Source organism: Lissotriton helveticus, chromosome 4_1 (genome assembly GCF_964261635.1).
Source record: "Lissotriton helveticus chromosome 4_1, aLisHel1.1, whole genome shotgun sequence".
NCBI classification, from domain to species: Eukaryota; Metazoa; Chordata; class Amphibia; order Caudata; family Salamandridae; genus Lissotriton; species Lissotriton helveticus.
Genome location: NC_136063.1, coordinates 519,283,670 through 519,300,829, shown reverse-complemented (window position 1 = coordinate 519,300,829; position 17,160 = coordinate 519,283,670).

The following is a 17,160-nucleotide window of genomic DNA, read 5'->3' as shown; positions in this document are numbered from 1 at the left end:
CATAACAGACTTTTTATTGTTTGATCTCATGTGGCTGAATGTCAGTTGTCCCTCTGAGAAGTTGAGCGCGGACCACAGAGGTCCTATACCTAGTTAGCAAGGAGGAGTCTTTGTCACTATTGTAATTAACCAGAAAATTTGCCCTGCCAACTAGGAATAGCCATGCACCACCATCCACAGAATCGAGAAAGAGCTATCAATTTTTCAATGCTTTATGTATCTGGGCTGGGTGAGGTTTCCCATGTTGGGTCCAATTAAGCTGCAGGCTCCACCCCAGGTGGTGCCCTTCCTTCAATTCCTGTACATTTCAGCTTTGCAATGAAACTCCCCAAGCAACCCAGGCGCTGCTTGGCAGGACATGAGAATAATGCATCAGATTGCTAGCCTGCATTGTGTACGGTCAGTGTTATGACACTATCTGATTGCATTTGTACCTCTGATTTTCGTTCTGGATTAATGAAAGCATTCTTGGCAGAAGCTTTCACTTCAGTTTGTCTTGTGCTGGTCCAAGAATTTCACGTCTAGCAGCACAATGCCCCTAGATTTTCCTTTAAATCATGACTCCAGTTCTGAAAACAAACAAAACAGAGCCGGAGTGCTCTTCCAATATTTTGAGCTGAAGTATTCAGGTGACCACAGTTTTTCAAAGCAAACACTCTGGATCCCCAGACACTCAGTCAAGAGCCTGATGCAGTGCGAGAGGCAGGGGTTGGGACAGGTGGAAGCTTACTCGTGGCAGAGCACCCGCTCGATCCCAAGATCCAACTACAACCGTTCTAATATGGATGTGGTAAACTTGAATAATTTGCTGTAGCATAGTTACACAAAATTACAGCTTAATTACGCTTAATTGTGTGTAATTACGTAAATTGCATCTTGCACTAAAGAAATTACCTGAACAGTCTGTTCGGGTAAACATTTAACTTGAAAATTTAATTTATAGTTGATTTCCAGTTTCTTGAATCCAAGATACTGTTGTTCGCATTCAGATTCGTAGTTTTGGGCTCAAATATTACTCGAATAGTCAGCTCCAGTAAAAAAAATCTATTGTAAATGTTTGTTAAACCCCCACGTGAAAGTCACAGCTGCTCACGTTAAAAAACTGCTACTTGCATTGAACATGTAGTTTTGCACTCAGAAATTACCAGAACGCTCTGCTTAGGTAAAAATTCTAACTGAAATATCCCTTGCATTCAAACGATACCTGACCGGTACATCTAGTCTTAAAATGTTTTTCCATTTTGCATAATGGCAAACTCTCATTATTTTCACTTAAATTCTGTTAACCAAAATTATGGCAATTACGTTAACGTGAATTAAATTTCACCCACGTCTACTTTTTAGCTGCATCAACTTTAATATATAACATTGGAGCTGAAATTACTGCAGATGCTGCACCAGACTTGCCCTCCAATGGATCTTTTTTAAACAATTTAAAGTGTATTCATTGCAGTTACAGGGCCTCAAAAGAGTCCTGTATTGTTTTTCTTTTTCACTACTTCCTCGAGTCATGATTGGGTAATTTGTGAAACTGCTGCCCCCTTTAATATCATAGCTATTTCTCTGGCTTCCTCTCCAGAATCCAACCCTGAAATTATTTTACCCATGGTCACTTTGGTAGGCACAGAGAGTAGCAATGAAAGTTGATAGGGCATCCAAAAATATCGTTGGTGTCTCTGGAACGTGCAATCATCCAAAGGTTTTCTACATTTCTAGAGTCACTATGGTAGCTCGGTGAGCCCAGATTGGTCTAGGTCTGATAAATGCATGCTTCGATAGAGATCAGCGGCTGTGGGCATGCATTAGTTTTTTAATTAGCAGTTATTCAAGTAACAGATGGAGCAATCAAAGTACCCATACCTGATTTAATGAAATATTCACAGTTTCAGTGTATGTACCATGTGTTTTTACACATGCGTGGCTTAATCTTTGAGACAATAGTATGGTACTGGCAGGATCAATCAGGTAGTCACAAACCCTGAAATGGAGCAGACTGCCTGGCCCAGACTGGCTTTCACACTCCTTAGGAGCTAGGGTGGATGGAGAGGCCCTGATGCCTGCAGTAACTGGGTGGACAGGGTGATCCCTCGTGCATTTGTGTCACTGCCTACCTGCTCTGTAACAACGGAATGGAATGGCAGGACCAAAGTGCAGCTTGAGTGAGACCCATGGGTTCTAGCCGCACCATCAGCATGAGTCAGAGGGATACTCCTGATGGAACAATCATTCTGAGCTGCTACAGAATTGCATTGGGTACAGAAAGGCATAGCTGTGGCACACGGGGCCTAGGCCACCAGGCTACATCCAGGTCTAGAATCACCCAACATTCATCCACTCTGGTCAGACCACTAGGAGGCAATCTGCAGTGCAGCTTGACTTTTACTCCACTGGTTGGGAATGACCAGTTGATAGGTGGGCTTCCCCAAAAGACGCACACTTAAATTGGATGGCTCCATGCAGGGTGGAGGCTCCCAGCTTGAAAAAACAGCCAATACACACCAAGCAATCCATCCTAAATGGGCTAAGTATGCCCAATCGATCATAGTACAGTGCTGACTAGGCCATCCCCAAGAAGGCCGTCCCGCCTGGGATATTATCTTCAGGTCTGTGCCTGATTATTGGGAGGTAACTCTTGAGATGTTACTCAGGCATGGGTGGAGGTTGGGCATGGCCTCAGGGCAGGCTTGCCAGGGATTCACTGTGGCCATAGAAAACAATCGGCTGACTAAAAGTTCCCAAGCACCTCCACCTTGCCCCTTCTAGTCTGGAGGAAGGCCACTAGCCTGTCTTCTAATGCATGCACAGAGATTTGTCACCCTGGAAAAGCAGGGCCGCCCTCCCTGGGACTGTGGAAGCCTGTCCTAGGCACTCTGAGACACAGAGGGTTGGTGCATAGCCCTAGGGGCCCGCACCTCAGGCTCGGTCAGAACTCCTTCCCCGGCGATGCAGGTTAGCCCTCCTTGGGCCTTTGTTACCCCATCCCAGCCACGTTGCAACACTGCATGCAGGTAAATGGAGCCCATTCACCAGCAACGTACCTGCACCCATTGGTTTTTTAATTGAATTTCTATGTTTTTTAAATAGTATTCAACTTTGCAGAGTGGCGAGGAAAGGGGGTGGGGCCTCTAACCAGCCCTCAGCAATCCCACTGTCTGGGACTTACTGACACAACAGGAGGGGTTGTTCACCCCAAAGGACACTCAGCAGCCAAGGGGACTTCATCCCCCGATCAGTAGTGCTTCTTGAGAAGTGTTTGTAGATTGGTGGAAAAAGGAGCCGTGGCGTCTGAAGACCTATCAGCAATCCCACTGTGTGGGACTTACTGGAGGTAACATAAATGATTCCTGGCCCCCAAGGGCCCTCAGCATCCTAGGAGACTTCATCCCCCAACCAGTAGTGTGGCAGGAGGTACGTTTGCAGAGCGGTTGTGAAAGGGGCCGGTCCTCAGGCAACTTGCTGGACTGGCTTTTTAAGAAATTATTTTGTTTTATTCTTACCTGGGCCGATTTGGACCCAAAGACCCCATTCACTCAGACCAGGCCTTCTTGGAATGGGGGAGGTGGGGGGCACAGATTTATATATATATATATATATATATTCACAGAAAAAACCATAGGTTATAGACCATATATAGTTAGGAATTAGCATTTACAAAACCTTGAAAATTCACTGAAAAAACCACAGGTTATAGACCATATATAGTTAGGAATTAGCATTTAGAAAACCTTATTTTACTCACACAAAACCATTGAAATTCCATATATAGTTAGTTGCACTAACTATATATCGTGCACCCGCAATCCACTGCTGATGATGTCACATATTACATCATTCATGACATGGTCAGTGACATCACTGATGACATCACTGATGACATCTCAAATGACATCACTGATGACATCACTGATAACAACATCCAGTGATTTTTTGTTTCTATAAAGTTTAAATATGTCTTACATATTGAAGAATGAGTGGATGTGTAAGTGTCTGGACGAAGGATTTAGTAGGTGCATGACTGACTGTATGAGTGAGTGATTAAATGTGTCTCACTGACTGCATGGGTTAGTGACTAAACTGTCTTAATTTGTGCATCATTATGTCTGTTGTTCTGTAAACTGCTGCATGTGTTGATCAGTAGCTATATGAGTAACTATATGGGTTATTGATTGATTGCCCAAGTATTTGTATGGGAGACTGAGTGTGTGTGTGGCTAGCTGGGAGGTGTGTGACTCTGTGCAGATCAATCTGTACTTGTATCAATGATTGTATAAGAAGGTAAGTATGTGTTAGTATATGTTTGAAAATGTAAGGTGCTCTATGTTTAACTGTATAGACAAGAAAATGGAAGTGTCATTGATTCTTTACAGGACTGACTAGGTGTGTGAGTAACTCCATGGATGAGTGGCAGACTGTGAGTGTCTGTATAGGTGTATGAGTGCATATGATAGTGTTGTAAAGATGAGTGATTGTATGTATGAATGATTGTATGGGTGAATGAATGAAGGTGTGTGTAGACGTAGCAATCAGTGAGTGCGTATGTAGTAACTAGTATTGGTGTGTCAATGGTTTCAAAAATTATACTCTCTTTTTAACACTGGGTGAAACAGAGGTTATATTAAAATGTGAGGAGATGCATTGTATTGTCACATGAATGATATCATCAGTGATGTGGTCATTGATGTCAAATGAGATGTCATCAGTGATGTCATCAGTGATGTCATTTGAGATGTCATCAGTGATGTCATCAGTGATGTCACTGACCATGTCATGAATGATGTAATATGTGACATCATCAGCAGTGGATTGCGGGTGCACGATATATAGTTAGTGCAACTAACTATATATGGAATTTCAATGGTTTTGTGTGAGTAAAATAAGGTTTTCTAAATGCTAATTCCTAACTATATATGGTCTATAACCTGTGGTTTTTTCAGTGAATTTTCAAGGTTTTGTAAATGCTAATTCCTAACTATATATGGTCTATAACCTATGGTTTTTTCTGTGAATTTCATTGGTTTTTTAACAGCTAATATCTGTAGCTGTAAAATGTATTCTTCTTTAAATCCAAAAATATATTTTATATGTTTATGAATAATTTTTTTTTTTAATATTTTTTTTTCTTCGTTCCCGCTTCGCGAATCGGGAAGCTTCCCGTTAGCTGACCTTGATGCCGCGAAATAGACCGCGAGCCGGTAAACGTTTCTTTACCGCAAGTGCCGCGTTAGAAAACAACATCGTGACGCCTCCCGTCCGCATGACGTTTCACGTTGTCGCGTGATACGTCATATGACGTGCTACGTTAGCGAACTGGTACGCGAAGCGAGTCGCAAAGCGCAGGTTTCTGGAAGCAAACCGGGAGGCCCTGCAAAGCGCTTAACGTAAACACAGCAAGTCATGTGACTTGGTAATAACACTTTTCATTGGTTCATTTCACTTTTGGTTTCCTAATGATGTAAGACTAGGTCATATAATCTAAAATGAACACTTTTGATTGGTTGAGAACTCTTGTTTTTCCCAAATGATGAAAATCCCTCCTTCTTTCCTCACTCTGACTTTCATCATTGTGAGAGAAAGACCCTTTGTGATCACTGAGCAATGGCTTCTTTAGTAGCTTCAGCTGGTGCTTCCCCACCACCTCCACCACATCCAAGGAAGAGTGGACCACCTGCTCAAGTTATAATTCAACAAGAAGAAGAAGAAGAGGAACAGGACGACGAGCACGAAGAGAGGCAGTTTTTGCCTGAGCAGCCCAGGACGTCTCACCGGAAAGAAAACTTCATTTGGCAATTTTTTAAAATTCCCAAAGGTCAGAAAAAAGTAAATGCAAGATACGTAACTTGCCTTATATGTCAAGATAGACTGTCCAGAGGAACCGAGAAAAAATACAGTTTCGGAAACTACACAATGCATCGCCATATGACTAGGTGGCATCCTAACAACTACAGTGCTGCACAGTTTCGGAACGACCTAGATAATCTCCCTATTATGGCCAGAAGATCTGTTGTACCGGAAGTAACGGGACCAGAGGGCAGGGAGATGGTGCCAAATATACAAATGAAATTTGGTGAAGTAAAACACACCTGCGTATTTTGCGATGGATTCATTTCCTACGGAGAAAAAAGCATCACTCTGATCAACAGAGCTATTGACTATCATATGCAAGTTTGTACGAAACGCCCAAAATAATAAATACTTCTTTTTTTGTTTTGTTGCTCCTGTTGAGCCCTTTACAATGAATCGTTTTCATTGCCCCCTCCAAGAAAAACCCCAAAAAATATAAAACTTCAGAAAAATTCAAAAAAAGTAAAAAAATGTTCCGAAAAATAATAAAAAAAATATAAAACAACAAAAACAATAAAAAAAAAAGTTCTTTTCAGAACTACCTCCCCGTTATTAAAAAATTGGTACAATATTTGGAACTGTGCCAACCTCTATTTCTCTTAGTTCGCTTCCCAGTTCGCTCGCCGGTACGCGAACTAGAAGCGAACCAAAAACAGTAAGTATAAGGGAAGGAAACAGACACTTATGTTAAAAGAAAGACAGCTATAGGGGAGTAAACTAGAGATACTATTACCCGTAATCCACTGCTGATGATGTCACATATTACATCATTCATGACATGCTCAGTGACATCATCAGCAGAGGATTGCGGGTTTTTTGGCAACGTGCCTTATCCACGGTTTAATAACGCTGCCTTTTGCTTTATATAAGTTTTCAAATTGTATGAAATATATACCAATAGGTCGTTATGAACCTTTAGGTAGTGCTTTTCTTCATGAGGTCTGGTCGCTTCCATACACATACAGATGTTTCAAAGATGATCAAGAAGTTTATCTGAATGGAGAGGAATGCACTGAGACGCCAGATCATTCACTAATGTGTAGGCACATACAGTTACACGGTTCATGCAACAAACACCGACCAAATATGGCTTGCGTGTTGCAAGGCACGCCAGTTCCTGCTATCATCCCCACGTTCAAGTTGTTGGAAAATGGTAGTTATTTGATGCTCAATAATGAAGATTGTTCTGAGTTAATTGAAAAGGGTCTGCACCTCTGTACGGGTGTTCGCTATGTGAAGCACGAATGTTTCACGGGCCGAACTCAAGGCCACCTCTCTCTGAGACAAAAGAGCTCTTATTCTTGCCATGCCGTTGAAATCTGTCCCAAGGTTGGTATTTGTGGCCAGATTGAAAACTCCCTATGTTCATGTGTGGGAGGAAATAGAACATTTCTGCAGCAAATAACCCGTTCACTTACTGTTACGATAAAAGGAATACTTTTAATTCAGATTTGCCTTTCAATTTCAGCAAGATGGTTCCGACTATCTTTAACGCATCCTCCACAAAGACCCTGGCGCACTTTTTTAAAGTTGTTACCAGTGGTCTCGTGACTTCATTTGAGAAAATCTTTGGAGTCATCCCTGCTTCCTTTCATTCTATTTTCTCCACTCCGGTTCGTGGATTGGCATTTTTACTTGCATTACCAGCGGACGCTCTTGTGCTTTTTTACATTTTTAAATATGGATGTCCCTCCTATGCAACCTCCCACCCTGCAGCTGCTGACACTGTTCCGCAATCGCATGCTAGAATATTATGGCACAATGCCGTTGGCGATATTAAGCACGGCATATGGATTATCTTTTCGATTCTCCTACTTCACCTGTGTCCAGCCTGTATTTCACTGCCTGACCTGTGATTTCGATTGGGCCATTGATTTGTGTCTCTGCGGACCGGTTTCTCCTGACGTCGACTTTAATCAGCTGATGACTCCTATCATTACTCACGAGTTGGTTTGTCCTGGCGAAAGGATTATGGCTGTGGCATTGATGCATGGACTACTTGGTCCCTGGAATTTACTGGCGGCAGCACAGTCTTTCTTGGAACAGAGCTTTCTTGAAAACCCACCGAGCTGTCCTCTGATGGTGATAGAGGATCCGGTGCTGGGAGAGCACGTATGTTCTTTTCCGCTTTTAAATTGGATGGCTGAACTGTTTTCGGATGAAGACGGTGACTTCCTATTGGAGGCTGTTGCAGCTTATTTTGCATACACAGTTATGTCATAGACCTTTTTCATGTTTGATATGCTGAGTACTAGCATTTCATTGACAATTCATTGACTTATTTGTCAAGTTTTTATTATTTACCTTGCCTATTGGCTTAAGACTCGATAAAGTACTTGGCTGTTTTATTTTTCTTTAGCATTAAATTTTCCTAGTTTTTAATGCTTTACCTTGCGGACCGTCCACATATAAACTTGCAATCTGCTCTCATGAGATGGCACTTCTATTATCTTATTCAGTTCGTTTCCGGATCATGGGGAGGTGTCATCTAGGTCCTGGATATCTTTACACCGTGTTAAGTTAGCATGGGCTCATTACCGGTTTAAACGCCATTTTTCCTTTTTTGCAACTTCTGCACACGACACTTAGTTGTTGCTTTAGCTTTCCACCTAGTAGTTCATCGTGGTTTACATGAGAATAATATGTTATTGCTCTACTATCTGCTTTGCTTGTTAAACTATATCTGTACAGCGAGTGCTAAAGTTTCAAGAACAACACGATACAGAATTGTTATGAGGTCTGATCTCCACGACTTCATACTCATAACATAAGTGCAACTTCTGCCAATTCTGGGCATGAGGCGGGTTTTATATTGCTTTGCCGAACACACATACACAACAGTTGATGCGGTTCACATGAAGAGAGAGCTGGTGTATGCTGATGTGATTCCTTCAAATCTAAGACACTAAAGTATGGGCACGCCCTAAACCAACACAAAGAGACCTTCTTAGCAAATAATATAATATGTGTATTAGGGAGGGTGAGATATAAGCAGCCGCGGGCCGTGGAGGGAGTTACGGTGAGGCAGGGAGGCGGGGAGGGGGAGAAGCAGGGTGGAGCCCTCTCTACCTTGCCCCTCCCCCTCCCCGCCTCCCTGCCCCACCGTAACTCCCTCCACGGCCCGCGGCTGCTTATAAGTGTTGCTAACTCTTATTCATTTACAGCATGTTAACATACTGTCGCCATTCGCTTTTTATGTACTAGTAACTATGCTGGTAATTTTGCTACTGATAATATGTGTACTTCTATTATCTAAGATACTACGCCTGAGAAGACGGCATTAGTAAATAAACATTTCAAATACACATGTGTTCTTCTTAACTCCATGTTCTGGTTTCTAAGAAATATATAACGACCGACTGTTCATGAGTTCCACGTATCCTGAGGTACTATAAGTTCATATTCTGGATTGTCTAAACATTGAGAGTTTGTTATATCCAATGTGACACTGTACCTAGCTTGCTAAGGAGTTTTTGATTACTAACGTGAGTTTTGGGACACCCTAATTCGCCGAGGTTCCAATCCTCTGTCCACAGTTCTGTGTGAGAACAGAAACCCTGCGACAGGGGCACCCCCGACCCTTGCTGGAGCTTCATCACACTTGCGATACAACTCCAGCAATGCGCCACCTTTACGGCACAGATACATCACGCATCTGTGCTGTTTTTGCCCCATGATGCGCCGCATTGTAAATGCAGCACACCATAGGTGACGGAACAGCGGCACAGAATGACTAACACATCCCTGGTGATGCGCCAGTCATCATAAATGTATCCCTATGCTTCTTATCTTGTTAGAGATGAACCGCCATATGTATCATCAAAGTTTTTTGCATTTCCTAAATAGCGAACTTTAAGGAATAAATAGCGATTCTTTACCATTCCTAGTTTGCGATTAGCTATTTGCTAATTACAAATTACCCATTCATTTCCTTCATTTCCATAGGGCGGTTGGACTCACTTTTAGCTCGAACGGCTGAATGGATTTCCACGAAACTTGGCAAAATTGTAGGGACTGGTAGCCCGATGTGCCTTTGCTATGTCTCAAGATATATGCTCCAGTGGTTTTTACGAAAATTAACTTTGAAAAATATATATTGGGCTACATTGGCCAATATATATGTTGGAGCCCAAATGTAGCCCAATGTAGCCCAATGAAGCCCAATGTAGCCCAATGTAGCCCAAAGATGGCCGCCAGACACACAAAAAAACAACTGTAGCCCAAATATCAGCCAGATGTAGCCCAACTATAGCCCAGTGACAGAATGACCAATCAGCTTCGCAAACCTCCGTTACGCGAAGCGGAGCGCTGTTACAGATATATATCTTTTTTTGAACGTTAATTTCTCAAAATCCACTGGAGCACATATATTGAGACCTAGCAAAGGCACATCGGGCTACCAGTCCCTAATATTTTGCCAAGTTTCGTGCAAATCCATTCAGCCGTTCGATTATTATTATTATTATTTTTTTTTGCCCCGCGGGGCCCTTTTAAAACCTCCACATCAAACCTAGGGGGTCAGCGAGGATCTACTATGCCCCCTTATAGTTATTTCCCCCTTTGTTTTGACCTCCTCTTGTCTCTCGATCCTACCGAGAGACAAGATGGCGGCCGCTACGGACTTTTTGGAATGTTGACAGACGCCGGAGAACCAATCAGCTTCGCTTCACAAAGCTCCGTTGCGCGTAAAGTACGCGAACCGGAGCGCTGCCTGGTCCTCTGTTACAGATATATATCTTTTTTTAAACGTTAATTTCTCAAAATCCACTGGAGCACATATATTGAGACCTACAAAAGGCACATCGGGCTACCAGTCCCTACAATTTTGCCAAGTTTCGTGCAAATCCATTCAGCCGTTCGGGCTAAAAGTGAGGCCAACCGCCCTATGGAAAACTCAATGTTAAAAACACGTTTTGGGACCCCCCTTTTTTCTCGGCCCCCCCTTGACGAACCCCCCCCCAAATTTTCAAGGGCTGCTCAGAAACAAAATGTGCCATTTTCCTGAAAATTTCAGCCAATTCCGTCCACAAACGCCAAAGTTATTAGACATAGAATTTTCAAAAAACCCATAGAGAAAAAATCCTAACTATATATACCTACTGGCGACCGCCAGTAGGTAATATATATATATATATATATATATATATATATATATATATATATATATATATATATGTATATATATATATATATATATATATATATATATATATATATATATATATATATATATATATATATATATATATATATATATATATATACATACAGATATTTTTTTTACAGTAGGCAAAGTGTGCAGCACCCCTCCTGCTGGGCCAATTTTGGCCCTGGGGACCCTAGACCCCATGGCCTGCACTCCATTCTGGGTGACCAGTCCCACCTAGGGCACCAAGTGACTTTCATTGGAGTCTGCAGGGGGAGCCTCAATGTACCTGCAGTGTCTGCTAGCTCTCTGCCTCCTGCAGGAGCCAGCATTACTTTCATACACAGGGAGCCGTTGGAAAGGCAGCTCCCTCTGTGTAAAAGCAATTCTGCTCTACTTCCAGAAAGCAAGGGCATCTTTAATGCTCTCGCTTGCTGGAAGCAGAGCGTTTGCTGTGGCTTGGCGGGAGTGGTAAAGCTCCCGCCAAGCAACAGCAGACAGATATGTCCCCAGAGCTATCTATGGCTCCAGGACAGTGGCTGCATGGACCGCTCCTTTCTTCTCATAGGTCCTGCCTCGGAAGGTGGCAGTCCCTGGGGCTGAGAACGGACCAGGAGGGGTGATGTGCTGCCCCCTCGCTTGAATTTTTTTTTAATTTGGCCCCAGGGAGGTGATGGTTCCCGGGGCCAGGGGGGTCCCTGAGGCCTACCATTACAAATTCATTATGGCCCTAGGGAAAGTGTGGTCCCTGGGCCCGGGGGTTCTGAGAGGGCCTAACCATAACAAGGCATAAGCAATGGGTAGGTTGTGACGCCTGGGGCACAGGGGGTCCAGGAGGCCCTCCCAATTAATTTTTCGAATATAGCCCCAGGGAGGTGGAGGTCCCTGTGTGATGGTCAGATAGGCCCCCCATTTAACAATAATAAGCCCCGGGGAGGTAGTGGTTCAGTTTGCAGGTATGATGGAAGGTCCTATTGGAATTAACATTGCAAATGCACCCTTTTTTAACCCCATTTCTCTCAGCGCCTACTTCATGAATTGCCCCGAAACTTTCTGTGTGCAACAAGATACACCTGAGCACTTTATTTGGAAAATTTCATGAATATTCATCAAACAGCACTAAAGATATAGGCAGGTCAAAAAACACTTTTCCTTTGGAAACATGGTCCTAACTATAACTACCTGCTGGTGGTCATCATTGATGTCACTGAGCATGTTATGAGTTATATACTATATGAGGCCATAAGCAGTGCATTGCGGATGCATATTTATACTTAGGTCAGGTAACTATAACTGCTGAATCTCTCTGGTTTTGCATTTGAGAAATGTGAGATTAACTATAACGTTACTGTAACCTTTGCTTTTGACAGTGAATTACTAAGTTTTTTAAATTCTATTTCCTAACTTTAACATCCCTGTAACCTTTGACTGTTTAAATTAATTTCTAAGGCTTTTTCAATTCTATTTCCTAACTATAAAGTCCTTGTAACACTTGTTTTTTTCAGTGAATTTCAAGGTTTTTTACAAACTATTTCCTAGCAGTAACCTGTAACATTTTAAAATGAGTGTGTCAGGGAGTCCAAGAGTGTCTCAGTGGGTGTGTGACTGAGTGCATGAGTGTTTCAATGGGTGCCTGACTGTGTGTGTGAGTGGGTTTGGGTGTACCTACATAAGTGTCTATCTGGGTATATAAGTGGGTATGTGAATGTTTGACTGGGTCTGAGAGTGGTGCATGAGTGTCTGACTAAGTACATGAGTGCCTGAGTGAGTGCCTGAGTGGGTCTGTGAGTGGATACGAGAGTGACTAAGTGGGTCTGTGATTGAGTGCATAAACACCGGAGTTGGTCTGTGAGTGAGTAAGTGTCTGTCTAAGTGAGTCTGTAAGTGAATGTGTGAGTATCTGAGTGGGTATGTGAGTGAGTGCAGGAGTCTGTGAGTGGGTACATAAGTGTCTGAGAGGGTCTCTGAGTGGCTGTGTGAGTAACTATGTTAGTCTTTGAGTGGGTAAGTGGTCTAGTGAGTTGGCGTGTGAGTAGCCAGGCCCCAATACAGGCCTATTTTGACCCCAGGACCCCATCTGTCGAGGCCCCCAATAATTCAATGGCCCCCCACACTGGGCCGATTGCGGCCATGAGACCCCATTTCCATAGGCTTGGCAATAATTCAATTGGGGAAGGGGACCACACGGCTCCCCTTTCTGGGCTGTTTTTGACCCAAGGATCAACATTCCCCAGGGTCAAGACTTTAAGTTTTGAAAATGTGTAATATGGGACGGGATTGCCATTAGCGAATAGGGAGAGGGGCCTTGTGGCCCCCTCCACAGGCTGATTTGTGCTCCAGGTACCCCATACCTAGACGCCTGGCAATTATACTATGAAGAGCGGTCCGTGTGGCACACCCCCTTGGGCCAATTTTGCCCCTGGGAACCCCATCCCTCAGGGCCAAGCCATCTCTCCTGGGTTCCCCCAGGGCACCCGGTGTGCAATGGAACCACGGGGGAGACTCAAGGCCCCCGAAGTTTCAACCAGCTCCCTGCCTCCTCTGAGCCGCATTGCTGCCGCAAGCAGGGAGCTGCTTTGGATACCAGCTCCCTGCTTGCAGGACAAGGTTTTCAACAGTTTCCCTGAATTGATATTTGTTTGACAGCTCAGGCTTGCAGAAAGTAGAGGTATGTTTGCTTTTGCTTGGTGGGAGCTGTCAGCACAGCCCCCTGTACTACTTTACTGATTTGTCCCGTGGAGGTTGGTCGGCTCCAGGACACGGGGAAGCCCAGAGGGCCTGCCCTAATAGATATTTTTAAGAAGCCCGGGAGGTGACAGTCCTGGGGGCTGTGGGAATGGTGTGTGGCCCCCTGAATTTATTTAGACAGTTTTGACCTTGGTAAAGCAGTGCCTCGGGTGGTGGTCCCTGGGGATTTTAGAAGCCCTAGGAGGGGGGGCCCATGCGCCTTCCATCTTATAATTTCTCATGCCCCAGGGATCTGGCTCACTCAAGGGTTAATTTCAAAACAAGCACAAGAGACTGCGCCTGGGATTTGTGTCCCTATATATACACATTTTTATTTTGGTTAAAATCTCGAAAACTACTGAATGGATTTACAACAAATCACAAAAAGTGTGATCTGCAGAACAAAATCTACCTTTTTACAAAATTTGGTGTAATTCCGACCAGCAGTTAAGGCTGTAGTTGTGTTCAAAACGGAAAAATAGCATTTTTAAACAAATCAAGTCCTAACTATAACTACCTACTGGCCACCACAGCCCAGCAATGTTTTGCGGGAGAGTCATGTCTGTGCTCTAAAGGAACTCGTAGGGGCCGATTCCGATTTGGTAAAATCCCTTTACAAATAGCCGTATGGAGCATATTTCTGGTACGAATCGTACCAGTAAACGTCCCTGTACGTACGATGAAGTACGATTCGGATCCAAAGCATATCTCCGTACGAATCGTAAAAACAACTGTACGACTAAAAAATAAGTGCGATTTGTATCCGGAATATGCAGTACGCGACGTCCGTACGTAATTAAGCAGCAGTTTCCGGCCCAGCAAGTACGATTTGTCTCTGCGACAATCCGTACAACTCTTTTTCTGCGGGAGCTCAAAACGTCAGGAAAAGCAGAGTCTGACCCGAACCGCATCCCCGGTACGCGGCGTACACGCCATGAACCCCATGGCCCGTGTCATCCCAGTCCTGTACGCCTACGACCTGGTGCACAGAAACCAACAACATCGCATATGGTGAGAACAACAACCAGGGGCGATTGGGGGGGTGAGGGTTGGTAAACATCACCCATACCAAAGTCCAAACCAATAATCTGGATGACATACATCACCACCAATGTCCGGTCACTTGGGGGGCTTGTCCAGCAACCCCTGCGTACCGCAACAACGGAAGTGTAATTGTACGGTGCATTTCACACGCTCGCGTATAGCACCATTGAAATAGTAATACGAGGCGCACACACGCCATGAATGCCGTGGTACGGTGCGTTACACATGCTCGCGTATGGCTCCATCACAATAGTGATACGAGGCGCACACCCGCCATGAATGCCGGGGTGTTTGATTGTGTGGCTCGCTCCGACGTGACATTTTCCGTATGAATCGCATTTTGATTCCCCGGTCTGGATCATACTTGTCGGGTTGTACAGCATGTTTACGATTCGTACAGTTCACTTTGAGGGTCCGTGCCGTACGGATTTTCCCTTGCTATTCGTACGGTTCGCAACGATTTGGTCTTATATTTTTCCTATGAATCGTACTATGGGATTCGGACGGTAATTGGACGAGTCGTACGGAAAGGGCTATGGATTCGATTCAGCCGTACGGATTAGTTTACCGAAACAGAATCAGCCCCTTATTGTTTAAACACTCATTAGAGGGGTGATGGAACTAACTAAGGATATTGCAACTGCTGTCTGTTCTCCAGAGTGCAATCTGATGTTAGTGATTCGATAAATGGTGGTAAATTAGAATATGCCAGAAAGTTTATGATTGACCATCACAAGATAGATTGGTTGTAATAAATGTTAGTGTAGGTATAATTGTACTGCACAGTATATACAGCTTCTGCAGATGGAAAATTAGAGCAGACAAACATATTACCAACATCTTAAGTCACACAAAAGGCTATTTCTACCAGAATACATTGAGCTAGCATGTAGGTTTGCTGACAAAACAGTGGTTTTCCACTTTTGGTAGGTTCAGCACTTTCCATTGTGTAAATTGTAGAGTTAAACTTCATTTTCCAAAGATGTAATGGCAAGGAATCCCAACCTAATGTATCCTGGACATCAGAAGTCCTCCTTTGTGAGCCCCCCTTAACACAAATGTTAAATGAAAATGATGTATACAGGGAGTAATTACATTGGAAGCACCATTTAAAAACATCAGGTGATCCAAAGATGAAAGGAGGAAACATAATATTGAATCGCATGTCTCAAAGGAGTAGTTATGTTATATTTTTGCCAGGAGCCAAACCTCGAATGAGCCATGGTAACTGCAATGTTATGATTAGTGTGTTCCTGCAGGAGAAGGTCTGTAATGAAAGTTTATGTAAGGTCGCACATTTTCCAGAAAGTTAGTTGAGTTCCAACTAAGAGGAAATTGAGACAGTAGGATTGTTTTGCTGTGCCTTGCCCCGGCCAAGCCTGGTATCACCAGTAGAAGGCAGAGAATATATTTTTGGAGAACCCTAGGATGAAGCTGGGCCTCTTAAGTGAAGGTTTATACCCTTGGGGAATCAAGGGCTTTATACTCTGATAGTAAACCTGCTGAGAGGTCCTGCACCACTGTCGGAGCACAGTCTTATAGGGCATAAGGCACCGAGGATGGAGAAAAGTTGCCATTACAACACTCCTGTATGGCTACCACCTTAAGTGTGCGGGTTGCAGATGACAGGTGGAATACAGCTATCCTGCCAAGTTCAGCACATTGGCCACAAACATTGTCAGAATTCTAAAGCTTTCTGGAAGAGAAATCTGAGACAAGTCTTCCAAGCTCGTACAATGCAATGCCTTCAAACCAGAGAGAACTTTCTCAGTACTGTCTCACCATGCATTTGTTTCTTTATTTTTAGCCTTCAAATGACCAGAAATTATGCTCAAATGCTCCTACCATAGACTAACCCATTTCCAGCAAGAGCTTGTTCACGTCTTTTGCAGACACCAAACAAGGTTAATAACAGTCAAGATCTGTTGGGAAATGGCCCTCTCAGAAGTTTCACCCCAAACCATTTACCTTCCTCCTCTACTTTAGCTGAACTGATTTTGTTGATCTTAGGACTCTAAGCACTTTACTACTGCTAACCAGTGCTAAAGTGCATGTACGTCTCTCCTAAACATGAGGACATTGGTGTATATCTATTTGGCATATTTGATTCACATGTAAGTCCTTTGTAAAGTGGGATACTATATACCCAAAGCCAGTACATTAAATGTTTCTAGTCCGCCGGCAGCACTGTCCCAGGCCTGCCACTGCAGTGCCTATGTGTGCAGTTTACAGCCACTCTGATGTGGCATTTAAAACCTTTTGCCAAGCCTTAAACCCCCCTTTTATTAAACATAGGTTACCCTTAAGGTAGGCCCTAGGTAGTTCTAAGTGCAGAGTTATGTGTTAGTAAAAGGTAGGAAACACAAGGAGAGGGGAGACCCAGTTATTTGTGACAGTGTCTG